This window comes from Acipenser ruthenus, chromosome 2 (genome assembly GCF_902713425.1).
Source record: "Acipenser ruthenus chromosome 2, fAciRut3.2 maternal haplotype, whole genome shotgun sequence".
NCBI classification, from domain to species: Eukaryota; Metazoa; Chordata; class Actinopteri; order Acipenseriformes; family Acipenseridae; genus Acipenser; species Acipenser ruthenus.
The window spans coordinates 50,451,260-50,478,329 of record NC_081190.1 but is presented as its reverse complement, the minus strand read 5'-3'; positions in this window follow the sequence as shown (position 1 = coordinate 50,478,329).

Sequence of the window (27,070 nt, the reverse complement as noted above, 5' to 3'; positions counted from 1 at the left end):
CTGTAATAGAGATTGACAAATATGTATTAAGCACTCCAACTGCTTTTTATATTGTTTAATTGTGATTCCATTGTTACATTTTAGGTTCCAAGTATGTCCTTGCTGACGTATAGCCTTATGCAGCACAGCTATTTGGTTCCAGCAGTTAATAACATCTGGACAAAGCTGCGAGGTAAATTGGTGTATGAGATGGCATGTGGAGAACCACAGCATTGGGAGGAGATGTGATTCCCCCGGCCATAGTGCGAAGTATGGGACCTACACCCTGATGGATATACAAAAGAATAAGGCTCTGGAACTGCAGCTGGTTCAAGTACAGATATTTCATAACGTTTACCAGCTAATATTAATATAAAATAAGTGATTGTGTTAGTACCTTAATAATTTTCTAAATATGTTCACTTATTATTATTATTATTATTATTTATTTCTTAGCAGACGCCCTTATCCAGGGCGACTTACAATCGCAAGCAAATACATTTCAAGTGTTACAATACAAGTAATACAATAATTTTTGTTCAAGTGTGACAAACCACAATTCAATAATACAGCAGATAGTGATAGTTACATCAGGATATGATTAAATAGTGATAGTTACATCAGGATATGATTAAGTACAAAATACTACAGGTTAAACACTTGGCAGATTACAATATTATGAAGTACAGGATTAAATGCAGTAAAATAGGGGGCAGATAAGAGCAAAATAAAGCACATTTAAATGAAGGGTGATAGTGTCCCAGGATACAACAGAGGAGTTCTACAGGTGCTGTTTGAAGAGGTGAGTCTTAAGGAGGCGCCGGAATGTGGTCAGGGACTGGGCAGTCCTGATATCTGTAGGAAGGTCGTTCCACCCTTGCGGAGCAAGGGTGGAGAAGGAGCGGGCTCTGGAGGCAGGGGAGCGTAGCGGAGGTAGAGCCAGTCTTCTAGTGCAGGCGGAGCGGAGAGGTCAAGTGGGGGTGTAGGGAGAGATGAGGGTCTGGAGGTAGCTGGGTGCAGTCTGGTCAAGGCATCTGTAGGCTAGTACAAGAGTCTTGAACTGGATGCGAGCGGTGATCGGGAGCCAGTGGAGCGAGCGGAGTAGTGGAGTAGCATGGGCGAAGTGAGGCAGAGAGAACACCAGGCGGGCAGGAGAGTTCCGGATGAGCTGGAGCGGACGGGTGGCGGATGCAGGGAGGCCAGCCAGGAGGGAGTTGCAGTAGTCTAGGCGGGAGAGTACCAGGGCCTGGACCAGGAGCTGGGTAGCATAGTTGGTGAGGAAGAATTGCTCAGGAAGAATCGGCAAGTGCGTGCCAGAGTGGAGATGTGCTGGGAATAAGAGAGGCAGTGGTCCAGGGTGACTCCAAGGTTCTTAGCGGAGGAAGAGGGAGAGAGTGTGGTAGATTCCAGAGGAACAGAGATAGAGAGATCAGAGGAGGGGGAGGAGGAGGGAAAGAAAAGGAGGTCAGATTTAGCGAGGTTGAGTTTGAGGTGATGCGAGTGCATCCAGGAGGAAATAGCAGACAGACAGGTAGAGATACGGGAGGAGATGGTAGAGTCAGAGGTGGGGAAGGAGAGGAAAATCTGAGCATCATCAGCATAGAAATGGTATGAGAAACCATAGGATGCGATGAGGGGGCCCAGGGAGCGTGTGTAGAGAGAGAACAGGAGAGGACCCAAGACTGACCCTTGGGGGACTCCAGTTAAGAGTGGGTGAGGTGTGGAGGTTGCGCCACGCCAGGTTACCTGGTAAGTGCGGTTGTAGAGGTAGGAGGAGAACCAGGCCAGAGCAGTGCCAGAGATCCCCAGGTCGGCAAGAGATGATAGTAGAATAGAGTGATCAACAGTGTCAAAGGCAGCAGAGAGGTCAAGGAGAATTAGGACAGAGGAGAGAGAGGCAGCTCGGGCACACTTAAGTGAGTTGGTGACAGACAGGAGGGCGGTTTCAGTGGAGTGAGCAGAGCGGAAGCCAGATTGGAGAGGGTGGACAGGCAGAGAGTGGTTGGAGAGGAAAGCAGAGAGCTGGCGGTGTACAGTCCGCTCGAGGGTTTTGGAGAGGAAGGGTAGGAGGGAGACAGGATGGTAGCTCTGGAGGGAGGTGGGGTCGAGGGTAGGTTTTTTGAGGAGGGGAGTGATAGAGGCTTTTTTGAAGGCAGAGGGAAAGATACCAGAAAGTAGAGAGGTGTTGAGGAGGGAGGAGATGAAGGGGAGTAGAGCAGGAGCAGCAGCTTGAAAGAGGTGAGTGGGGAGGGGGTCCAAGGCACACATGGTGGGTTTGTGACCCTGGAGCAGGGAGGAGAGGTCAGAGTCTGAGAGTGGCAAGAAGGTGGAGAAGGAGGGCAAGTTAGTAGGGGATGTAGTGGGTGTAGGGGTTGGAGCAGGAGGGGGTGCGGGGGAGGAAGAGGTGTTAAAGATTTTGTGGATATCTGAGATTTTAGAAGAGAAGAAGGAGGCAAAGTCATCAGGGGAGATAGAGGAGGGAGGAGGAGGGGGGGAGGGTAGGAGGAGGGGGGGGTATAAGGCAAAGTTCAAACCTTAGAATAAAAGGAAATTTAAAATGAGGTGTTCATTTAGCATCCAAAACAAAGCATCGGGCTGCCTAATAATATAATCATCATAATAATGAATAATCAATAATCAGCTGTTAGGAATACTATGCTCCTGGATTTAACAGATTGGTTATTTTTTTCAGTAAAATGAAACAAGAAGTTCCAATTCCAACTGTGCTTTGTTGTCAAGATGCGTGTAGCAAAGGAAAAGCCATACTAATAATGGGGGATTTCAACTTCCCCCATATAAAATGGGAAAACCCGGTGGGGAGCACGACGGACGAAATTGAAATGGTGGAAATGACAAATGACTGCATCCTAACGCAATTTGTCAAGGCACCGACTAGAGGGGAGGCATGCCTTGATTTAGTCTTTTCAAATAACGAAGACAGAATAACTAAAATAGAGGTCAGTGAGCCATTGGCAAACTCAGACCACAACATGGTCTCATTCGAAGTGATTTTTAAAACCCCAAAAGTAATGACTAAAGCTAAGGTTTACAATTTTAGAAAAACAAACTATGAAGGTATGAAACAGAGACTAACAGAAGTAGATTGGTGTAAAATAGAGAAAACATCCACAGAAAAGGGATGGCTGTTTTTCAAAAATGTAGTACTAGAGGCGCAAAACAATTACATCCCAAAAGTAGACAAATCTAAATCTAAAACAAAATGGCCAAAATGGTTTAATAGATCAATTTAAAAAAACTATTCAGCGAAAAAATGCACTTTAAAAAGCGTTTAAAAAGGACCAAAAACAAAGTACAGAGAAAGAGTACTTGGAACTGCAAATACAAGTCAAAAAGGAAGTTAGAAAGGCCAAGAGAGAGATAGAAATCAATATTGCTAAGGAGGCTAAAACCAATTCGAAAATGTTTTTCCAATATTATAACAGCAAGAGAACATTCAAAGAGGAGGTTAAATGTCTAAGAGACACAAATGGCAAAATCATAGACAAAGAAAAAAAAAATAGCAAATATATTAAATGATTACTTTTCACAGATTTTTAAAAAGGAGGACACGGACAACATGCCCCACATGTCGACCTGTTCCTATCCAGTTTTAAATAACTTTAGCATAACAGAGGCAGAAGTGTTAAAGGGACTAGGAGCTCTTAAAATAAACAAATCCCCTGGGCCGGATGAGATCCTCCCAATAGTACTCAAAGAAATGAGAGAATTTATTTACAAGCCACTAACCAAGATCATGCAACAGTCTCTTGACACAGGGGTTGTACCGGCAGGCTGGAAAATTGCAAATGTAATACCGATCCACAAAAAGGGAGACAAAACTGAACCAGGTAACTACAGATCAATAAGCCTGACTTCTATGATATGTAAACTTAGGGAAACTACAAAAAGATCCAAAATGGAAAATTACCTATATGGTAAAAATATCCTGGGAGACAGTCAGCATGGTTTTAGGAAAGGGAGATTTTTTGATTTTTTTGAGGATGCAACATCGACAATGGATAATTGCAAAGCATACAACATGATTTATTTAGATTTCCAGAAAGCTTTTGACAAAGTCCTGCATAAAAGATTAATTCTCAAACTGAACGCAGTAGGGATTCAAGGAAATGCATGCATATGGATTAGGGAGTGGTTAACATGTAGAAAACAGAAAGTACTGATTAGAGGAGAAACCTCGAAATGGAGTGAGGTAACCAGTGGTGTACCATAGGGATCAGTATTAGGTCCTCTGCTATTCCTAATCTACATTAATGATTTAGATTCTGGTATAGTAAGCAAACTTGTTACATTTGCAGACGACACAAAAATAGGAGGAGTGGCAAACACTGTTGCAGCAGCAAAGGTCATTCAAAATGATCTAGACAGCATTCAGAACTGGGCAGACACATGGCAAATGACATTTAATAGAGAAAAGTGTAAAGTACTGCACGCAGGCAATAAAAATGTGCATTATAAATATCATATGAAGAAGGAATCTATGAAAAAGACCTAGGAGTTTATGTTGACTCAGAAATGTCTTCATCTAGACCAGGGGTGCCCAATCCTGGTCCTGGAGGGCCGATGTCCCTCCTGGCTTTTGTTGCAACTGTGCCCTAAATTACTTAATTGGACCAATCAAGCCCTTACTAGAAGCTTAATTGGTCCAATTAATCAATTTAGTGTACAGTTTGAAGAAAAACCAGGAGGGCATCGGCCCTCCAGGACCAGGATTGGGCACCCCTGATCTAGACAATGTGGGGAAGCTATAAAAAAGGCTAACAAGATGCTTGGATATATTGTGAGAAGTGTTGAATTGAAATCAAGGGAAGTAATGTTAAAACTCTACAATGCATTAGTAAGACCTCACCTAGAATATTGTGTTCAGTTCCGGTCACCTTGTTACAAAAAGGATATTGCTGCTCTAGAAAGAGCGCAAAGAAGAGCAACCAGAATTATCCCGGGTTTAAAAGGCATGTCGTATGCAGACAGGCTAAAAGAATTGAATCTATTCAGTCTTGAACAAAGAAGACTACGCAGTGATCTGATTCAACATTACTAAAAGGTATAGACAATGTTGACCCAGGGGACTTCTTTGACCTGAAAAAAGAAACAAGGACCAGGGGTCACAAATGGAGATTAGATAAAGGGGCATTCAGAACAGAAAATAGGAGGCACTTTTTTACACAGAGAATTGTGAGGGTCTGGAACCAACTCCCCAGTAATGTTGTTGAAGCTGACACCCTGGGATCATTCAAGAAGCTGTTTGATGAGATTCTGGGATCAATAAGATACTAACAACCAAACGAGCAAGATGGGCTGAATGGCCTCCTCTCGTTTGTAAACTTTCTTATGTTCTTATGTTCTTAAGATGCCTTCTTTTTCCGATAGCAATTTCATCCAGTGCTACAAATATATATACGTGTCTGAGTTACCATGTTTCATTACTATATTTATTATGCTAAATATATTGGATTATGCATCAAATTTATGATACAGCTATTCGCAATTCAGTTACTGTGGTGCAATATACTGTTTAAGACTATGGCTTACTACTAATACTGTACTCAAATTACTATTACGCATGTAGTGTATGGAAAAGGCAAAGGATGTATACTTTTAGATGCTTTTAAATGCGTCTACTTTTAATTGCGTTTAATTTTAGTCTCAAAATACATATTTCAAAATTACATGAGTAATCTGAGGCTAGATATAGCACATATTTCAAAACAGATATCAACGAAAAGTAATCCCCCCCCACCCACCCGGGCTTTATGTTTAAAGATTGGCAAATGTGACCAGAAATGGGGCGTGGCTAGACTTCCACTTGTTTTGGGCTTTATTTGAAGAACCAGGTTGCTATTTTTCTGTCAGAAATCTGGCAAACCTGATTAGGATGTGCAAGAATAATGGTCTTCTTCCTAATATTAGTAATGGCCGAATAGTGTCCTTCATTTTTATAAATATTAGGCATCATTTGTTGCAAACGAAGTGTTTGAAATCAATGAGAATTGGTCTCTCATTTCAACCACGCCTCCCTCTGAGGTCTGTGACACTGGCAGCCAATCGGTGTAGGGAAGATGGGTGGAGAATTGGTCTGTGTCACCACGAGTCAGTGCTTCAGTTCATTCGATTTGAGAGGACTGTATAGAGAAAAGTAAATGGAAAATTGTGCTTTAATTTGTGTCAAAAAAAGGGTATGTGTTGTCATAATTTAAAGGTTGTGACAGTATAATTTAATATTTAGCAAGACACCATTGTCTCCGTGTAGCAGCACTAGTTTCCAGTTAGGAGCTGCACTGCAGGCTGTGTGAAAGAGAAAAAACGCTGTCTCACTGAGGGTTGGGATTTTAGAAAAGTGTTTACCGTAAAACTTCAAATAATCGCCGGTCTCCAATACTCGCCGGGTCTCTAATAGGCGCCAGGGCTTCTCGGAAATATGGTAAATAGACGCCGGGTCTCTTGTAAAGCCGGGTTATGAATAATAAAATAATGCGAGTGTGGCTGAGTGTCCCACCCCTTTGTTTATTATTTATTTATATTATGATTTATGTTTATATTACGGCGAAAGCCGATTTGTTATTTGTTATTGTTTTTGTATTTTAAAAACCTTGTGAGGATGCGTGACTGATCAGCTACTGATTATTTAACTAGCTGACAGTCACGCATCCTTACTAAATTCGTGCAGACTGTGGCCGAGGGGTAATAAGATAATTAACAGCTAGTTAACCCCTCAGCCAGAATATAAAAGCCTCCAGCTGTCCACGCTAAAGCGGAGAGTGTACAGAGGAGAGTACGGGAGAGCGAGCAAGGAGAAAGTTATTTGTTTATTTGTTTGGCCAAAGTGCCCTTTTGTTTGTTTGGTGTTTGTTTTGTTTAAACCTTTTGTTTTTGTTTATTATTTAATAAAAGAAGCTGAACACTGTCGCGTGTCATCTCTCTCCCGCTACTTCCTGAGTCTGTGTTTCTGGTCTGACGTCACCACTGAAGCCATCCTGTTCACAGCGCGTCATACATAATGTTCCAGTAAATACACACACATGGCTGTACAGCGAGCTTATCAATTTGTTTTTCAACAGTGATGAAGAGACCCTGAGGCTCAAGATGAATAATAAGAAAACTGAATTTAGCAAATGATCATCAACGCGCAGGAGAGGAAAACAAAACCCATTTTCGGGAAATAAACCTCTGGGAATCCATGGCTGATCTGGTTGCCCTTCCTCCGGGCAGGCTACCAACGCTTAAGAGCACATTTTTGTAAAAGCATTTTTAGGATCTGTAATATTTGTCCTAATGTAAATTTGGTAAGCACTGGAGGACCAACAACCTAACCGTTTGATAAAGGAGCCTGGAACTCCGTGGCAAGAAGCTGCTACGATTCTGAAGGAATGACTGGAGAACTGCTCAGCTGCGAATCCAGACCTGGAAAGAATCTGGCGAAGCTGAAAGAAGAACCAGTGTCGGGTGACGATTGTTACGTTTTCGTTAATAAACAGCGGGTCTGAGGGTGATGCGCCCTCAGAAAGACGGAGATGGATAAGAGAGAAAGGGGTCATATGGGCTAACATGGGAGTTTAATTTAAAAACAAATAGGAAAGGGTTCCCTAATCTTCCTGATCAGTTTTACTTCTTTTGAGCAGGAAGGAAAAGGTATCAGATGAGGTGATTGTTAGGTCAGAGATACAGGGGTGAATCTGTGGGTTGAATTGATTTGAGTGTAATGTAGACTCTGAGCACCTAAGGAACCCAAAAAGGCTAGAAGAAAAAGGGGCTTCTAAGGTTTTATCTAAAACCTGGGAGGAGTAGCCGGAGCGGATGAATGAGATGCATTGGGAGACTACGTTGATGGTGATAGGTAGGCAAGCAGGGGGAGAAGGAGATTCTGATCGTTGAAGTCCTTTCAGAATTAATGACATTTGCGAGTTGCTGAGTGTAGAGCTGGGGGCGCCGAAAATGAGTTTGTGGAAAAACTAGATGCCGGTGTAACTTGAAAGGTTACAGTTGCTTGTTGGACAACAGTGGCGGCTGTCAAAACCCCGGGTTGGATCGCAGGAGCAGCCGCTCCTAACTGTAAAAACAGTATCTGGATACAAATGCTCAAAACTGCTGATGAGCTGAAAGAAGAAAAGCATTTCACAGAGAAATTTCCACTATGGGGGCCTGCTGGATGCCCATAGTGGCCAGGGAGGTCACTGCACGGGCCTGCTGGACGCCTGCAGTGAGGGGAGGTAACCTGAAAGGAACCAGAATGCTCAGGAACTACTGAATAAGCCTTTGATTGACATGTGCTGTGGTCCCGCCTTCGGAGTTTTCCGGATGTAGACGCTCTTTGTGGAGATGCAGTGAGTGCGGGGCAAGGTGTTTCAAGTCCTCTTATAATAGGCGGAATTGCGCTTGTTTTTTGAGAGTCGCGGGTTGGAATTTGTAGAAACACCCATACTGACATGGGTTGGGCTTGTTTTGTCGTGAGACTTGGCAACACTGGGTAAAGCAACGATCAGTGCTGACGTCATAGCTATCTGTATAATGTGAAATAATGTGATATCTTGTAACAATTGTAAGTCGCCCTGGATAAGGGTGTCTGCTAAGAAATAAATAATAATAATAATAATAATAATAATAATAATAATAATAATAATAATAATAATAATAATAGCGCCTGCGATGGGAAGGATGCTGCAGTGGGGAGAAATAAAGTAAACAAATTCTCCTGTGATGTCAGGAGTTGCGGAGGAACGAGTGGCCAGGCGGGAGCCACGGCAGACAGGAGAAGCAGACATCTGGGCAGAGAAGTTTGGAGTGGTAAATACCGCCGAATCGAAGTTGTCATGGACTTGGCCCGGGAAGGGCTGGTTGAACTGGTTGAGTGGATCTCGGCTTCAGGGAAACGGCAAACAGATCATCATCCGATGAAACGGAACAATTCAGAATGCTGTCCTGTTAGGTGATTTCAATATCCATCTCTCCAACCCCAGCCACTCTGCCGGATCCCTCCCTCTCCTTCACTCCTTCGACTTCTGTCTCTCTCCATCCCCCCCATTCCCACAAAGCTGGCCGTCAACTGGACCTCACCTTCTCCAGGGCCTGCTGCCCCTCCACCCTCTTGACCAGCCTGCACCCAGCTACTTCCAGACCCTCATCTCTCCCTACACCCCCACTCGACCTCTCCGCTCCTCCTGCAATAGAAGACTAGCTGTACCTCCTCTACACTCCCCTGCCTCCAGAGCCTGCTCCTTCTCCACCCTCGCCCCGCAGTGGTGGAATGACCTTCCTACAGATGTCAGGACTGCCCAGTCCCTGACCACCTTCCGGCACCTCCTCAAGACTCACCTCTTCAGACAGCACCTGTAGAACTCCTCTTTTCCCTCTGGACACTTTATCACTCTTCCTTTATGTGCTTTATTTGCTCTTATCTGCTCCCTATTTTACTGCATTTAATCCTGTACTTTAGAGTACTGTAATCTGTCAAGTGTCATTTAATCTGTAGTATTTTGTATTTAATTATATCCTGATGTAACTATCACTAACACTGTTATCTGCTGCGTTATTGAATCGTATTTTGTCATCTACTTGTACTTGCTAGAACCGAAGTCATTGTATTTTATCTTGCACTTAATTGTATTAATACTTCTACTGTGATTCTTGAAATGTATTTTTGTTTACGACTGTAAGTCGCCCTGGATAAGAGCGTCTGCGAAGAAATAAATAATAATGACGGTTGAGGAAGATACTTCCTGCTCCTGGTCTCATCACATGACACTGTGGTAACGTATTAAGTGTGTGGGAGGTACTGCAGTTTGTCACATGGTGTAAACTCAGTAGTCACAGGCTAAAAAAAAAGGAAAAAAAAAACATTAGGAACCACGTGTTTTTGCTATAGTTACTGTGCATGAAATCTTGTATCTCAGTCTGGTTTAGTTGGTGTTGGAGAGAAACTAGTCTAGTGAGTATGATCATTAGCACAACTATTCTACATTTGCCTCTATTTGACATATTTTTATAAGAATATTATTTTTGTGATCCCTCTTTTTATATATTATATATATATATATATATATATATATATATATATATATATATATATATATATATATATTGTAAAAGATTCGCACCCACTTGGGTTCGTTGCCCCTTTAAGAATAGACCCGGCACACAGAAATGGATTTTTTTTAAGCGCGTTTGCGCAATTTTTTAATAAACAGAAAACACAACAAATACAAAAATCAAAATAAACACCTAGCTCTTCTGGAGCACTAACTCGACTTTCAGGAACACCCTGACTAACGCGGGACAGCTAAGCTGTTTTCCCGTCCTTCCTAAACACACTGGTTTCAAACAGCACTTACTTTTTCTTCATTTGGCTACTCGGAGACAGCGCACCTACTGCCTCCTTCCACTCAGCAGCCCCGAGCAGACTGCTTGCTCTCCTTTTAAACTTCCGCACCTGGATCTAATTTTTAATAATGCCCAGGTGCGGATAATAATTAATAATAAAACCAATTAAACTAAACAATAAGCAAATCAATTAAACAAAAAGGTGCATTTCCACATGTTTTTTTTTTCCTTGCAGGGAGGTTAACCCCCTCCCTGCCGTCTCTCACAACCCGCTATATTACACATCCCCCCCCTTGTCTTTCCAAGACACCGGCCATGAGACGGCCACCTCCTCCCCTAAAACACAACCACCCACCCTCGAGTCCATAAATGTCAATTTTAGCCCTCCTCCACGGGCGAACTCGAGGGTGGATCGGTCCACGTCCTGGGTCAGCCAGGTAGGGACCGCGCACCGGCGACGAGGGACCCCACCGGTTTGTCAGGGGCGACCGGCACGACAACCGGGGCACTGGAGGCTGCAGTAGCGGGCAGAGGTCTGCAGCTGGGACCCAGTGCAGCGACGTCCGGTCAGCAAGGGGGAGCGATGTAGCGACCAGGGGGAGCGTACGCGACGTCTGGGAGCAGCACAGCGACGTCTTAATGTCCGGGAGGAGCGGAGCAGGGGACCAGGTGGAGAACTGTGCCCGATCCTGCCGACTCCTGGGCTCCAGGTCAAGTGAAGGGAGGTCCAGGCTCACTGACAGGGTGTCCAGGAGCAAGGGGTAAGGGACTGGACGCAGAGACGCCGGACTGGACCGTAGGGGTGGTGGTCGGGGCTGTGGTGGAGGTACGCTTTTCACCTCCTCCCTAGGCTCCGGAAGCGGCAGCTCCTCCCCTCTGGGCTCTGGCAACGGCAGCTCCTCCCCTCTGGGCTCTGGCAGCGGCAGCTCCTCCCCTCTGGGCTCCGGCAGCGGCAGCTCCTCCCCTCTGGGCTCCGGCAGCGGCAGCTCCTCCCCTCTGGGCTCTGGCAGCGGCAGCTCCTCCCCTCTGGGCTCTGGCAGCGGCAGCTCCTCCCCTCTGGGCTCTGGCAGTGGCAGCTCCTCCCCTCTGGGCTCTGGCAGCGGCAGCTCCTCCCCTCTGGGCTCTGGCAGCGGCAGCTCCTCCCCTCTGGGCTCTGGCAGCGGCAGCTCCTCCCCTCTGGGCTCTGGCAGCGGCAGCTCCTCCCCTCTGGGCTCTGGAAGCGGCGGCTCCTCCCCTCTGGGCTCTGGCAGCGGCGGCTCCTCCCCTCTGGGCTCCGGCAGCGGCAGCTCCTCCCCCTCTGGCTCTCGGGACGGTAGCTCCACCCCCTCTGGCTCTCGGGACGGCAGCTCCACCCCCTCTGGCTCTCGGGACGGCAGCTCCCACTTTTGTAGCAGCCGCTCCAGTTCCGTTGGCTCCCGCTCTTGTATTATCAACGGGGCCCCGCCCAGCTCCTGTCTCTGCCTCTCCATCTTCTTAATCTGCTCCACCTGAGCAGCGGTGTTTTTATTGAACATCTCAATTAATTCTTTAAAATCCATTTGGGTCTCCAGGGGCGCCCACAATCGCTGCCACCAAATGTAAAAGATTCGCACCCACTTGGGTTCGTTGCCCCTTTAAGAATAGACCCGGCACACAGAAATGGATTTTTTTTAAGCGCGTTTGCGCAATTTTTTAATAAACAGAAAACACAACAAATACAAAAATCAAAATAAACACCTAGCTCTTCTGGAGCACTAACTCGACTTTCAGGAACACCCTGACTAACGCGGGACAGCTAAGCTGTTTTCCCGTCCTTCCTAAACACACTGGTTTCAAACAGCACTTACTTTTTCTTCATTTGGCTACTCGGAGACAGCGCACCTACTGCCTCCTTCCACTCAGCAGCCCCGAGCAGACTGCTTGCTCTCCTTTTAAACTTCCGCACCTGGATCTAATTTTTAATAATGCCCAGGTGCGGATAATAATTAATAATAAAACCAATTAAACTAAACAATAAGCAAATCAATTAAACAAAAAGGTGCATTTCCACATGTTTTTTTTTTCCTTGCAGGGAGGTTAACCCCCTCCCTGCCGTCTCTCACAACCCGCTATATTACAATATATATATATATATATATATATATATTTATGTGAACTTCATTTTTCTACCGTTCATCATCAGATTTTGTTTCCAGGTCATTTGATTTTTTCCTCTCTATTATTTGTTTTTGTTTTTTGACATAACGATTTTGATTAAAATTTATTGGATTTATTTTTTTAGGTTATACAGTATATTTTTTTCACCTCTTCTCTCAGATTTGACAACGATTTATTTTTAGGGAAGGGTGGTTTTTCATTTTCTACTAAAGTCTGATTTTGTTTTCTCATATCCCTGTTTCATAAAATCGTTTTAATTGTATACAATATATAGTTATTGGTTTTAATTTTTTTTTTTGCACCATGAATTAAAAAAATATATACATGTATATAGTATAAAAAATATATTGCACTGTTAATTGTGAGAACTTGCTTCAAAATTTCTGTAAAAAAAAATATATATCTCCTCTCATCTCACAACATAATAGGATATAATTTTATCAATTTTCTACTGTGACAGCATTGCATATTTCAGTTCAGATTATTTTTCCTATTCAGCATTTTGATTTTTTTCCACTTTTTTATTTCTTATTTATTGATTTATTTTAGGATATTTTCTACAATTTTACAGTAATGAAGAATTTTTGGGGGTTCTTTTTTCAATAAATACCAGAACAGGGTACAGTAGGTCCTGGACCAAGGGGTGGTGGATTTCAGCCACTCTATGATTGGACCCCCTAACAACATCCAGCCTCAAATTACACCTATTTCTGGCACACCAGGTAACAGGGTGAACACAAATGGATTGACCCCAATTGACTTCTTCCAGTTGTTCATCATTGATGACTTTTTTGAATATTTGGTTATTCAGACAAATTTGTATGCCCAGCAATACATGGCACAATATGGAGAGAACCTGGGGCGATATTCTAGGGTGTGCAAATGGGTCCCCACTAATCTAATTGAAATGAAAAAAGTTCTGGGGTTTATCCCTTCTGATGGGACTGGCAAATAAACCTAGAATTGATTTATATTGGTCCACTGACCCTGTTCAGGCTTGCCCAATTGTCCCTGCCACCATGAGCCTGGATAGGTTCCAATTCATTTAAAATGTTTTACACTATAATGACAATTCTAATGCTCTCCCAAGGGACTATCCTGAATTTGACAAGCCTGAGTGTGTGCTGGACTACAATAGACACATGGGAGGTGTAGATGGGCAGCAGTGTGGGGTAGTGGTTAGGGCTCTGGACTCTTGACCGGAGGGTCATGAGTTCAATCTCAGGTGGGGGACACCTAGATTGCTCCAGTAAAAACCCAACTGTATAAATGGGTAATTGTATGTAAAAAATAATGTGTTAAAAATAATGTAATTGTATGTACAAATAATGTGATACCTTGTAACAATTTTAAGTCTCCCTGGATAAGGGTGTCTGTTAAGAAATAAATAATAATAATAATAGATAAGTCGGACCAAATGCTGGAGCCATACAGTGCTGCAAGGAAGACCATGGCATGGTATAAAAAACTTGCCATGTACACGGTCCAGATTTAGTTATACAACAGCCATGTTGTGTACTGTACGGCTCCAGAAAACAAGCATATTTTTCTAGCCTTTCAGACTTCTGTCATCTCCAGCCTCATATTTGCCAGCCAAGAAATGCCAGAAACAGTAAGATTAGAGACAGTGGCTAGACTTACCGAACGTCATTTTATACGGACGCTGCCACCATCTGGGAGTAAAGCAAGGCCACAAAAAAAGTGCCGTGTATGTTCCCGAAAGGGCATGCAGAGGGATACGCAGTACTACTGTCTGCACTGTCCCTCTCAGCCAGGCCTCTATTTGGAGGAGTGTTTTGAAAGGTACCACACGGTACAGGAGTACTAGAATGACTAAACCCCAGAACAAACCACCATGACCAGTAACAAATGTAACAAAAGGTACTAAAAGTCACTTCTTGTCATGCAGCAATATTACCTGGAAGGGGAAAGTTCAAAGTGACCTAGTCTCAGTTTAGGACCTATAAACGCCTGACAAACTATAGAAAGGTACACATATTTGGTATTTCTGAATTCAGGACATTCAGGGCAATCCAGAAACACTGTCTTTTTAACAATGGAACAAAAACTGTTAGATTCACAGGTGCAAATATAAGGGAAAAAAGTGACTTTTACAATATGCAGTGACATTACCACAAATTGCAGAAGGATTATGGGTGTTACCCATTTATAAAATCCATATCTTGTGCAGTTTCAGAAAATATATACTTGTATATACTTATCTTATTCCTTGGTGGAGTAGTGGCCATTTGAAATCAGGGTGTGTACAATAGACCATAGGCTGCATTTTTCAAAGTGGCAAATTAAAAGTGGCCTGGTATCTGTCTAGAGCATGTAAATCCACCCAAAACCAATGAAAAGGTTTACACATAGGCACAGGCACATCCAGCATTCTAAAAGTTTCTACATTCTTACACCAAACATTAGCATTTTAGGGACTAAATGTGATGCAGGTATAATACATTTTATGAAAAAGTTTATTTTGTTTACAATAATAGCTGTATTTTGGTCACATATCCAAACCACAAAACTTGGCACTAATAGAAGAAACTCCAGAGTCTGACAAAAAAAAAAAAATAGTTTGCCTGGGGTACCTGAAAAGGAACATAAAGTAATTTTGATGTAAGCCAGGAGAGTCCCAAATTCAAAAAATGCCTGTAGCACAGGGCGTTACAAAGGCCTCAGCAGAGAAGGGGTTAATACAGTTATGACAGCTCTGTGACTGCCTGTGTTTAGAGCTTGCAGTCACTCGATATTTCTTTAGCACAGTGTAGCTGTTTTTTCCACCCCCAAATCACAATTATTTATATTTATTAAAAAAGGCAGTGTTTCTCTGCTTTGCCTGTGCTTGCCTCATTGCATTTTTTTTTATGAAATCATTTTGATTGATACGTTTCACTAGCTGTCTGATTGTGAGATAAGACTTTAAGTAAATAACGCGTTAAACTAATAATTTCTTACAATGTTCTAATACTGTAGTTCTTTTAGTGGGGTATAATAAATAGTCTTAATTGCACCTTTTGTTTGATATTGGTGCTGCTTTCTCTGCACTGCATTGTAATCGTTTGACCAATAAAAAAAAAAAAAACTTTTTGCATTATCATTCATTCCACTTTGTTGTTGTTAATGGTTACTGTAAATAGTTCCATTGTTTTTAGTAGATCTTTTAGAAAAGTGCAGTAAACTGTGGCCAGAATTGCATTATATATATTATTGTGAATTTTGCTTGCACGCATGAAAAGATATTAGTTTGCACATAGGAACAATACATTTGTGGAAATATTTGCACATAAAGACAACTGCTGTCAGGCCACGAGCCTTAAAAACCCCAAATATTGTGTATCTATTTTCATTATTGTTCAATTTAAAATAGCACACACGATAAAAAAATATCACCTTTCTGCATTATCTTTCTTTCATTACACTCTGGTGTTAGTGGTTATTGTGGTTCTGTTCCTTATAGTTAGGGTTCTTCATTTTTGGTTTTTATTTTTGATGATGTAATGTCCCTTTAAGTTTGTTTTGAGCCAACATAATTTCTTAATTCATGGGCTATAGGGTAGTACAGAGAAGGCAGAAACGTAGAGAAGTGGACTGCGGCCCAAACTTCTGAACAGACTGCGGTCTGGATAGAAAAGAGATCCCCCACCAGAGAGACGTCCTCAGCGGAGGAGAGGGCGGCCCTGGGGATCTGAAAAACATAAGAAAACTCTGATGCGGCAGAGTCGCCTTGCTGGGCGAGAATAGGTCTCGCTGAGACCTGAAAGGAAGTAATAGTAAAGGGTTCCCTGAATGATGTGGTGCTGCCCTCGAATGAGGTGAGGCTGTGGTTTCCAAAGCCAGGAGCGGAGTGGCATCCAGCAGGGAATCTGTAAAGAACGAGAATATATGGGTTAGTTGGGACTCGAGCACTGAGAGATTAAAGCGGGCCATGTCCCGAAATGTTAAATATAGGGTAGAGCCTCACTGTGGTGAGGTAAAATAAGCGCATGAGCTGCGAAAGGATAGTGTGGCCATGGGTCCCCTCTGACTCACATGGTAAGAACCTCCCTTTAATAAGGTTGAGGAAGCTCAGCTTGACCTAAGGTTGGGGAAGTGAGACTCACTTACCCCCTAAAGAATGGACCCACAGCTCCCCGCAGAACCTCACCGTGAGACAGACAACAGAGCACGTGCCAATGCATAACATAGATTCAAGGGTGAAGTGACATACAAGACAAACAGAGAGGGATAAGAAGGGTTAACGGTTTATACCCCTTCTAAATAGGGAAAAAAAATTCTGGTAGCCCCGGCGGTCAGGTAGCCCCCAAGCATGCTAACTATTTTCTGATGGGCTGTGGTAATGTCGGTGGGAGATGGGCGAATGTGGTACTCGAAAAACATGGTTTCCCTGTATCTTACGGAGAGTTCCACGATATAGAACAGATACTGATCTAGCTGGTCACGCCGGCGTGGGCAAACTGAGCAAAGGGCGTCACGGTAAATGGAAAAGGAAATGACGAATTCCCCCAGGGTCAGATTCTTCAGCAGGCGTGGATCACGGGATTTGAGGGTAACTGAGAGATTGCCACAGTAAATTAAGCGGTGGTCCAGGAACTCAGAAGTCACAATAAGTATGGACCATATTTACGTTTTTACCTTCGATTATTTGTTTCAAGGTTGGCTTAAAGAGAATGGCGCCTAATGCTAGCTGCTGAGTGGGAACCATTGCTGATGCCAGGTTGTACTCCGGAACGTCGATTGCTGGGACCAAGGATGAGGATCCAGGTGAGGAGGCTACTGCGGGATTTGAAGATGAAGGAAAGGAGGCTGAAGGAGGGGTGCTTCGGTTTTCTAGTTTGTCAAGCTGCTCGTTGATGGTTGCGATGGAGTTTGGTATGGGCTGTATGAGGTATTTTAAATCATCGAAGATGCTCTGATGGGTTTGGAGGAGAGGGTCTCCGGATGGAATGGATATTTGAGAAGGCTCAGAGAAGTCATGGGCGATGGTATACATATATACTGTATATATATATATGAACATTTATTTTACAAATCAAAACAAGAAACTGTAAATAAATAAACATCTGAACAGATATCGATTTCCAACATACATATTTATAAAACTGAAACGATAGCAATACATGTTTAACTTTTCAACAGCAATCGGTTTATTATCAGATGAGCAAAAGCAACTGAACAATGTAGATAAATAAACTTAGAATTTTTTTTTTTACAGAAGCGCACAGCACAAAAAAGTCTCATTTATTTTTCTTTTTTTCGACAATAGGGTATTCCTTTACTTTGAGTCTAAGGCTGTTCACAATCAACACAGATAATGCGCTTCTCCACACCGCCTTTTTGCACAGGGCACAGCTGTCCGAAGTTTTATTTTTAATGCACTTGCCAACCTGACATTGGCGTCTCTTGCGGCTCTCAGCAGGGTTGCCCGTTTCAGCAGTGGATACACGCTTGGCAGTCTCCCTCTGTTCCAAATGCTTTTTGCAAAGTTGCTGTGCTAACTGTAAAATATATTCTCTCCTTGGTAAATTCTTCTCCGTGCATTCTTTGTAAAGTACCCAGGAGTTGATGGCTGCTAGGTCCAATACATTGTAAAACATCTGAACAGACCACTGTCGGGAGCCAGCTTTCAAGGAATACTTCCGTGCCATCTGATCCAAAACATCAACCCCACATTTTGTTGCGTTGTAAAACTCCACGGTCTCTGGTATTTATTTTCACTAGTCCTGATGCTAACTGACTGACCAAAGTAGCGCAGCTGGCAAACAGACGCCTGCCTTCAAAGGCTGATTGAAAACAATACTGTCAGCCATTCACCCAGTCAGAGAGTAGAGACTCATCTGATTACAGCTAAACACATTGCGGACTGGTAAATAAAAAGAATAAAGTAGAATACCGTTCTGTATAATCAAAATACAATTGTTTTCTGTGTGGCCGTCAATGTGACTGCTCCCGGGGCTTTTAGGTATAATGTAATATATCTCCTTTATTTCTGCACTCCCACGTTTCATGCTTTGTGAGAATATTTAATACATATGGACAGAAAGGTACACGAACGCACAGCCCCATATGTGTTACATGACTGGAGAAAATTACATTTTAAAACCAAACACTGCCAAAATGACTGCTGCAGGGCTTCTAGCGTTAAGGAATATTGATGCTTTTATTGAAAATAGTTTTTAGGAGTTTGGAGATGGGCCAATCTTTGTAGTGCAGTTGCAGCACGGATTGCTTATGTGACCAGCGCTTTGAACGGCGTGGTGTAGTTGCTGTGTTTGCAGGTGCTGGTGTTGCTGAAGCTGGCAAAAAGGAGACTGACGGCGAGGACCATCTTTGCCGCAGGAGTGCTCAAAAATCAGTTGTTCGAAATCGTCCAAATCGGACAAGGAAGTGATGCGACGATATTTTGACATTGCTGGAACGGATTCAATAGGTAAGTTGCTATTCGGACGCAGTCTGAGAATTTGTATAAACAAAAGGCAGAAGCGGGTTGAATAGGTAGATTCCTATTGCAGTCTGAATGACTCTAAAAATGAAAAACACTAAACACTATGAAGGTGTGTGTGATTAGGGTTTAAATAGGAGATTGATAATGACAGGCAGCAATTAAGGGTCCCGGCTTCAAAATCACAGACCAAGTTAAGTGGCATCCACCTGTTTTAAATTATAGTGATTCACATGATTTCAGGATAAATTCAGCAGTTCCTGTAGGTTCCCTCTGCTGGGTTGTGCATTTCAAAGCAAAGACTCAACCATGAGCACCAAGGCGCTTTCAAAAGAATTCCGAGACAAAGTTGTTGAAAGGCACAAACCAGGGGATGGGTATAAAAAAATATCAAAGGCCTTGAATATCCCTTGGAGCACGGTCAAGATGATTATTAAGAAGTGGTAGGTGTATGACACCACCAAGACCCTGCCTAGATCAGGCCGTCCCTCCAGACTGGATGACCGAGCAAGAAGGAGACTGATCAGAGAGGCTACCAAGAGGCCGATGGCAACTTTGCAAGAGCTACAGGCTTTTATGGCCAAGAGTAGTCAAAGTGTGCATGTGACAACAATATCCCAAGCACCTCACAAATCTGGCCTGTATGGTAGGGTGGTAAGAAGGAAGCCATTACTCAAGAAAGCCCACCTTGAAGCCCGTTTGAAGTATGCAAAAAAACACTCAGGAGATTCTGTAGCCATGTGGCAAAAAGTTTTGTGGTCTGACGAAACTAAAATGGAACTTTTTGGCCTAAATGCAAAGCGTTATGTTTGGCGCAAACCCAACACAGTGCATCGCCCAAAGAACACCATCCCTACTGTGAAGCATGGTGGTGGCAGCATCATGTTATAGGGATGTTCCTCATCGGCAGGGACTGGGGCACTGTGGCAATGTGCCCCGCCCCTGTGTGCATATTATGTGTTGTATGTTGCGTGCGTGTGTAAATGTTGGTGTATAGATTGGTAGACGGGATAGAAACGGGTCTGTGTTTCACGTGTGATTTAAAAAGGTAGATTTGTATTTAGGCACGAGGAGGGCACAAATCACTGGTTAAATGTAATATGTGAGCACGGTGTTGCACAGAATTAATTCACGTGCTGGGATTCAAGTGAATAATTAATTAGTAATTGAATCCCAGCACAATAGTATATATAGACGCACATTTCTTTCAGTCGGGGTTGGGTGTTCGGTGAGTGGAGAACGGGAGAGAGAGAAGGAGTAAAGTAAATATAAAAGAACGTAAATATTGTTATCTGCTCACCGTGTTTGTTTGTCTGTCTAGTCCGTTTTGTTCGTCTATTTATTTTGGCCTCAAGTGCCGTGTGCTGTGTTTTGTTGTTTCAAACCTTTTATTTTCTGTTCTGTTATTAAATGCTGAGCGAAAGCATTCGCTCAGCTTCACCAAACCCCAAATCTCTGTCTATTTATTTCCTGCATCTGGTCTGACGCCACCCACTCCGGCCGTCTTTGTGACAGGCACTTGTTAGGATAGAAGGGAAAATGAATGGAGAAAAGTACAGAGAAGTCCTTGAGGAAAACCTGCTGCCCTCTGCAAGAAAGCTGAAACTGGGAGGGAAGTTCACCTTTCAGCATGACAACGACCCAAAGCACACAGCCAAAGCTACACTGGAGTGGCTAAGGAACAAAAAGGTAAATGTCCTTGAGTGGCCCAGTCAGAGCCCCGACCTAAATCCAACTTGACAGAGCTTGAACAGTTTTGTAAAGAAGAATGGTCAAATATTGCCAAATCTAGGTGTTCAAAGTTGGTAGAGACCTATCCCAACAGACTTACAGTTGTAATTGCTTCCAAAGGTGCTTCCACCAAGTATTAACTCAGGGGGGTGGAGAGTTATCCAATTATGATCTTTCAGTTTTGTATTTTTAATATATCATTTTTTTTTCTCAATAAAAACTTTTTTCCCCTTAACAGTGTGGAGTATGGCGTGCAGATAAGTGGAAAAAATCCTCATTTAAATGCATAAAACTCTAACTTGAACAAAAAAAACAAAAGCGTTCTTGTTTTACAGTCAATGCTTTTCCAAGAGTTTAATTAAGAAACAATGCTGGCTCAAAACAAACTTAAAGGGACATTATGTCGTCAAAAATAAAAACAGAAAATGATGAGCCCTCCTTATAGTAGAGCTTACAAAATACAGCATAGGACTGGACCGCACTGTATATGTTATACACAGTATAAATGAAGTTTGCATGTGTGTTGCATCGAAAGCTGCACATTGTTGCATTGTTTTGTCACTCAGTGTAAAAATATGAGTTTTAAACAACTTCCAGTTTTGCCCCTGCCCACTTCCGGTTTGACAAATACACAGCAGCGCTTAGAAAGATACCACGTAATGTTTCTGTCAGGACAACTGAGGAAGTCAGCACCTCCGGTCACTTTTTTTTAAAGTAACAAAAACACTTATTCACTGCCAAACATCAACTACTTTAGATGTGTAATGATTGCAGTATAGGATACTGACCTTAAGGTTAGGGTTTCGGTGTAGGGTGAGGATTATTCATTATTTTATTAACAATAATAGTGCAGTGTCCTGACAGGAGAATTTCATGTTACCTTTGTAGAGGACAGCGAATACATACCCGAATTCATAAATGAATACAAATATGAATACTAATAGCATGGGCATGAATACAGATACAGATACAGATAATGGCTATATGTACCACCCCTAGTAATGACATAGCCAAATTGTCACCAAGACCAGGCATCAGCTTTAGAGTCATTCCACAAAATGATCTGCTTCTTTGCACTCAAGTCGACACATTTCTTTTGCCCACAGATGCAGGTCAGGTATACTTCAAAATGCCAAACGTTATTACTAGTATGAACTACTGCAATTGCAACTGTAATAATCTATATATTTTATATTTAGCATATATTTAATTGTGGATTGTTCCGGTGGGACTTGGGGAAAATTTATTGAGTTAGAAAAGCATTTCATTGTTCCCCTGGTTTGTTTACCAATTATAAACATTTAGACTTGTGGTCAATATTTAAAATCTAAACTGTATCAATGATACATTTTCACTCTTGCAGACTATGTTGCAACGCTCTGGGAAGAAGTGCTGCGTCTGAGTGCCGTATATCCCACATATGCACAGGTAGCACTGAAAGTCAGTACAGCCATTCCCAAACCATTAACAGCACAATTTGATCGAGCTGAGAAGAGTGAGCTGGTTGTTCAACAATACAGTCGATTCAGTAGTTTATTTTAAACGTTTGAGTTTAATAAATTTGTTAAAGGACAAATGCCTTTGTTTCTTGGTTTTTAATATACATGCTTACTTTTTTTACATTGTAATTCAAAATATGAATTGAATTTGAAATATTTTAATCAATATTGGCATTTATTGTTGCAGTTTGTATAACTTCTGTTGTTTTATGAGGAGAAGTTGTAACTAAGCCTTACAACTAACCCCAAACCAGGAGGAACAGACTGACTGCCTGTATGCCTGGCCTTTTTATATATGTAAAGATCTGACACCATGTACGTACATACATTTTTAGACTTCTATGATAACATAGGCCTAATTACTAAAGTGTTTTCTGCCGTGCTAAATTTCACACTATTTTGAAAAAGGAAAAGCCTACTCAATTTCATAACATTAAAAAAGAAAGATTAAAAGTTACATGAACTCTTAAATTAGCATCTTAAAATAGTTATTGACACTGTTGTTTTTCTTATTGGGTAAAAAAAAAAAAACAACAGGTACAAACTTATGGTTAGAAAAGGTTTTATGAAAATCGCCCAATGTATTTATCATTGAATAACATTTAAAAGTATTAATATTTTAATAAATTTGGATTCTTTGTAGCCTAATATAGTAGTTACTCATGCTGGTGCTCCTCGGCTCCCAAATGGCCTTCTTGTAGCACATACTCATAGGCACAAGCTTCACATACATATCCACTCAAACAGTTATCCCGGAACCCCTGGTGCTGTGTGATGCACTGCAAGACAGGGTTTCCTTGAGCAGACCCTAACCTATCTAGCACTGCTGGGCATCTGTGGCAACAAACATTTTCCTGTGCAGTGGACATCTCTACACAGACTCCACAGATACACCTGTTTCAAAAGCAAATAAGGTGAATTTAATTTAACTACACTATTTATTTCTTTAACAGTTTGTAATATTATCGTTAATTTTTTTTTTTTTTTTATAAATTTAGTCATTGCCAAATAGTTTTTATTATTTTCTCCCCAATTTGAAATGCCCAATTATTTTTAGGCTCAGCTCACTACTACCACCCCTACGCTGACTCGGGAGGGGCGAAGATGAACACACGCTGTCCTCCGAAGCGTGTGCCGTCAGCCGCTCGCTTCTTTACACTCTGCAGACTCACCGTGCAGCCGCCTCAGAGCTACAGCGTCGGAGGACAACACAGCTCTGGGGAGCTTACAGGCAAGCCCGCAGGCGCCCGGCCAGACTACAGGGGTCGCTGGTGCGCGGTGAGCCGAGAACACCCTGGCCGACCTAACCCTCCCTCCCCCCGGACGACGCTCGGCCAATTGAGCGCCGCCCCCTGGGGGCTCCCATCCACGGTCGGCTGTGGAATAGCCTGGACTCGAACCGGCGACGTCCAGGCTATGGAGTGCATCCTGCATTCTAGCGAGTGCTTTTACTGGATGTGCCACTCGGGAGCTCCCCTATATTATTGTTAATTTAACTACCGTGTTTTAGCTTTCCACTATGAATGTACAAATACATATTATAGTTTTAAAACTTTTTTTCTTTTTTGATGGATGGCAGCACCACTGTGGTGGAGGTGTAATTAGGTGCTTTTCCAGCTTTCTTGACAAACTCTTCACTGTGATGTAATTTATTGGATGTTAAAGGCTTGGATCATGGTTCGCGTTGATGTTAAAATCATTTTAAATATTTTAAATGTATGCATTTTACTGTCTGTAAGCATACTTTTTTTTTTTTTTTAAGAAGTGTAGTCGAAATTACTCAATTAAACATACTCTGCTTTGGTGAATTTTAATAAATTTACCATGACTACACTGTAATTTTGGGAAACTTTTCAGAGACTGATTTTCAGTTATTTTACATGTCCATCTAGCTATCTACCAATGCACCTGGATTATATTATGACATTTTCAGGGCACTGTTTTCTCATTGTTTTTTTACTGCGGTCAAGCTATCAACCACTTTCAAAATGCCGGTCAAAGATACTAATATCGCAATCAGACACTTACAGTGCCTTGCATAAGTATTCACCCCCCTTGGACTTTTCCACATGTTGTAGTGTTACAACCTGGAATTAAAATGGATTTAATTGGGAATTTTTTCACTGATCTACACAAAATAGTCCATAATGTCGAAGTGGGGAAAAAAATCTACATATTTTTCAAAATTATTTACAAATAAAAAACTGAAAAGTCTTGATTGCATAAGTATTCACCTCCTTTGCTGTGACACCCCTAAATAAGCTCTGGTGCAACCAATTGCCTTCAGAAGTCACACAATTAGTTGCATGGAGTCCACCTGTGTGTAATTAAAGTGTCACATGATCTCAGATTAAATACACCTGTTTCTGGAAGGCCCCAGAGTTTGTTAAGAGCATATCTAAACAAACAGCATCATGAAGACCAAGGAGCTATCAAAACAAGTCCGGGATAAAGTTCTGGAGAAGCACCAATCAGTTTTGGGTTATAAAAAAATATCCCAAACTTTCAACATCCCTCGGAGCACCGTTAAATCCATTATTAAAAAATGGAAAGAATATGGCACAACCGCGACTCTGCCTAGAGAAGGCCGTCCACTAAAACTCAGTGACCAGGTAAGGAGGGCATTAGTCAGAGAAGCAAACAAGAGGCCAATGGTAACTCTGAAGGAACTGGAGAGATCCACAGCTGAGATGGGAGAAACCGTCCATGGGACAACTATAACCCAGCTGGGCTTTATGGAAGAGTGGCGAGAAGAAAGCCATTGCTGAAAAAAACCCATATCAAATCCCGTTTGGATTTTGCCAAAAGGCATGTGGGAGACACAGCAAACATGTGGAAAAAGGTTCTCTGGTCTGATGAGACCAAAATTGAACTTTTTGGCCTTAGCGCAAAACGCTATGTGTGGCGCAAAGCCAACACTGCTCATAACCCTGAGAACACCATCCCCACTGTGAAGCATGGTGGTGGCACCATCATGTTATGGGAATGCTTTTCATCGGCAGGGACTGGGAAACTGGTCAGGATTGAGGGCAAGATGGATTGAGCCAAATACAGGGAAATTCTAAAGGAAAACCTGTTTCAGTCTGCAAGAGACCTGGGACTGGGGCGGAGGTTTATCTTCCAGCAGGACAATGACCCTAAACACACAGCCAAAGCTACACTGGAGTGGTTTAAAAACAAGAACCTGAATGTCTTAGAATGGCCCAGTCAAAGCCCAGACCTCAATCCGATTGAGAATCTGTGGCAAGACTTGAAAATTGCTGTTCAATCAACGGTCCCCATCCAACTTGACAGAGCTTGAGCAATTTTGCCAAGAAGAATGGGCAAAAATTGCAGGATCCAGATGTGCAAAACTGGTAGAGACTTACCCAAAAAGACTCACAGCTGTAATTGCTGCCAAAGGTGCTTCTACCAAGTATTGACTCAGGGGGGTGAATACTTATGCAACCAACAAATGTCTTTTTTTGTTTAATTAACTTTTGTGTCACAATAAAAAATATTTTGCACCTTCAAAGTGTTAAGTATGTTGTGTAAATCAAATGGTAAAAATCCCAATTAAATCAATTTTAATTCCAGGTTGTAACACTACAAAATGTGGAAAAGTGCAAGGCACTGTAAATTGTATAAATAGTTTCCCTGTTAAAGGCAGTGAAGTTCTTCAATCTGAGAGATTTAGAACTGCACTGGAATAAAACGAGCGATAAAATACACTTTCATACATTTTCAAAAATAATGAAAAACGAAATATTTAATGAGTATGAATGAAATCTCACTAACAGCTTATTGTAAAAGTCAAAGAACGATTCTATATTGTTTACATTATTGAGAACAGACGTTTTTTGCTGCTTACTATTAAAATGTATTTGACCAAAACGTGTGTGTGTGTGTGTGTGTGTGTGTGTGTGTGTGTGTATGTATATATATATATATATATATATATATATATATATATATATATATATATATATTGTAGCAGAGCAAAAGCCCTGTGAGGTAAACATATTTACGTTTATTGTTGGCAGGGACAGGGTTACAATCCTCCCTGCCAGCCTAAATTGTATTATTGTTAATTGTGTGCAGCTGGTAGTATTGTAAATTGAAGCCAGCTGCCAGGTATTTAAAGTCAGCAGCCAGTATAGTCGAGGCTGCTGATTAGAAGGAGACAGAAAGTGGTACTCTGTGTCCGAGCAGTCATTTTGTGAGTACTGTGCTGTGTTTATTTTTGTAAACTGTGTTTTTGTTATTTGTCAGGTAAACGGCTTAGCTATCCTGCAAGTTAGTGAGGGAACCTGCAAATGTTTAGTTAGTGCTCCAAAAGAGCTAGGTTTTGTTTTAGTTTTGTTTATTTTTCATTAAAAGTGCACACAAGCACTAAAACCTACAATTTCTGTGTCGGTCTAAGTTTTAAAGGGGCAAATGAACCAGAGTGAGTGAAGCTGTGTTACATATGGCGGCAGTGGAAGCGAGTGCCCCAATAGACCCAAAAATGGAAAGCCTAGAGGAATTGTTAGAGAGACTGGAGAGGAATGTTGCATGGCACGGTTAAGACTCAAGGAGATGGAGGCAGGAGATGGGGCTTCCGGAACCGGAGCCCACAAAATTAGACCTTCTGCTCCAGAACTGGAAGCTCATACAAAGAACCCCGCTGTCTCCAGAGACAGGTGAAGAAGCACCGCTGTCTCCTGAGCCAGAAGGGGTGGAGTCATTGCCGTCACCGGAGCCATGGGCTTCAGACAAGGGGGAGGCGGCAAGAAGCTCACCTCCACTACAGATCCCATCAGCCCTGCAAGTCGGTCCGGCGCTGCCGAGGGCGGTCCCTTGCATCCAGGTTGGGCCACTGCCGAGCACAGTTCCTCATCTGTGCTCTTACTGCGCTCCCCCAGAGTCTCAAGATGTCACGCCGTGGGTGTCAGATGTCATGTGCGTTCCCCCTTCCTTCCATAATGTT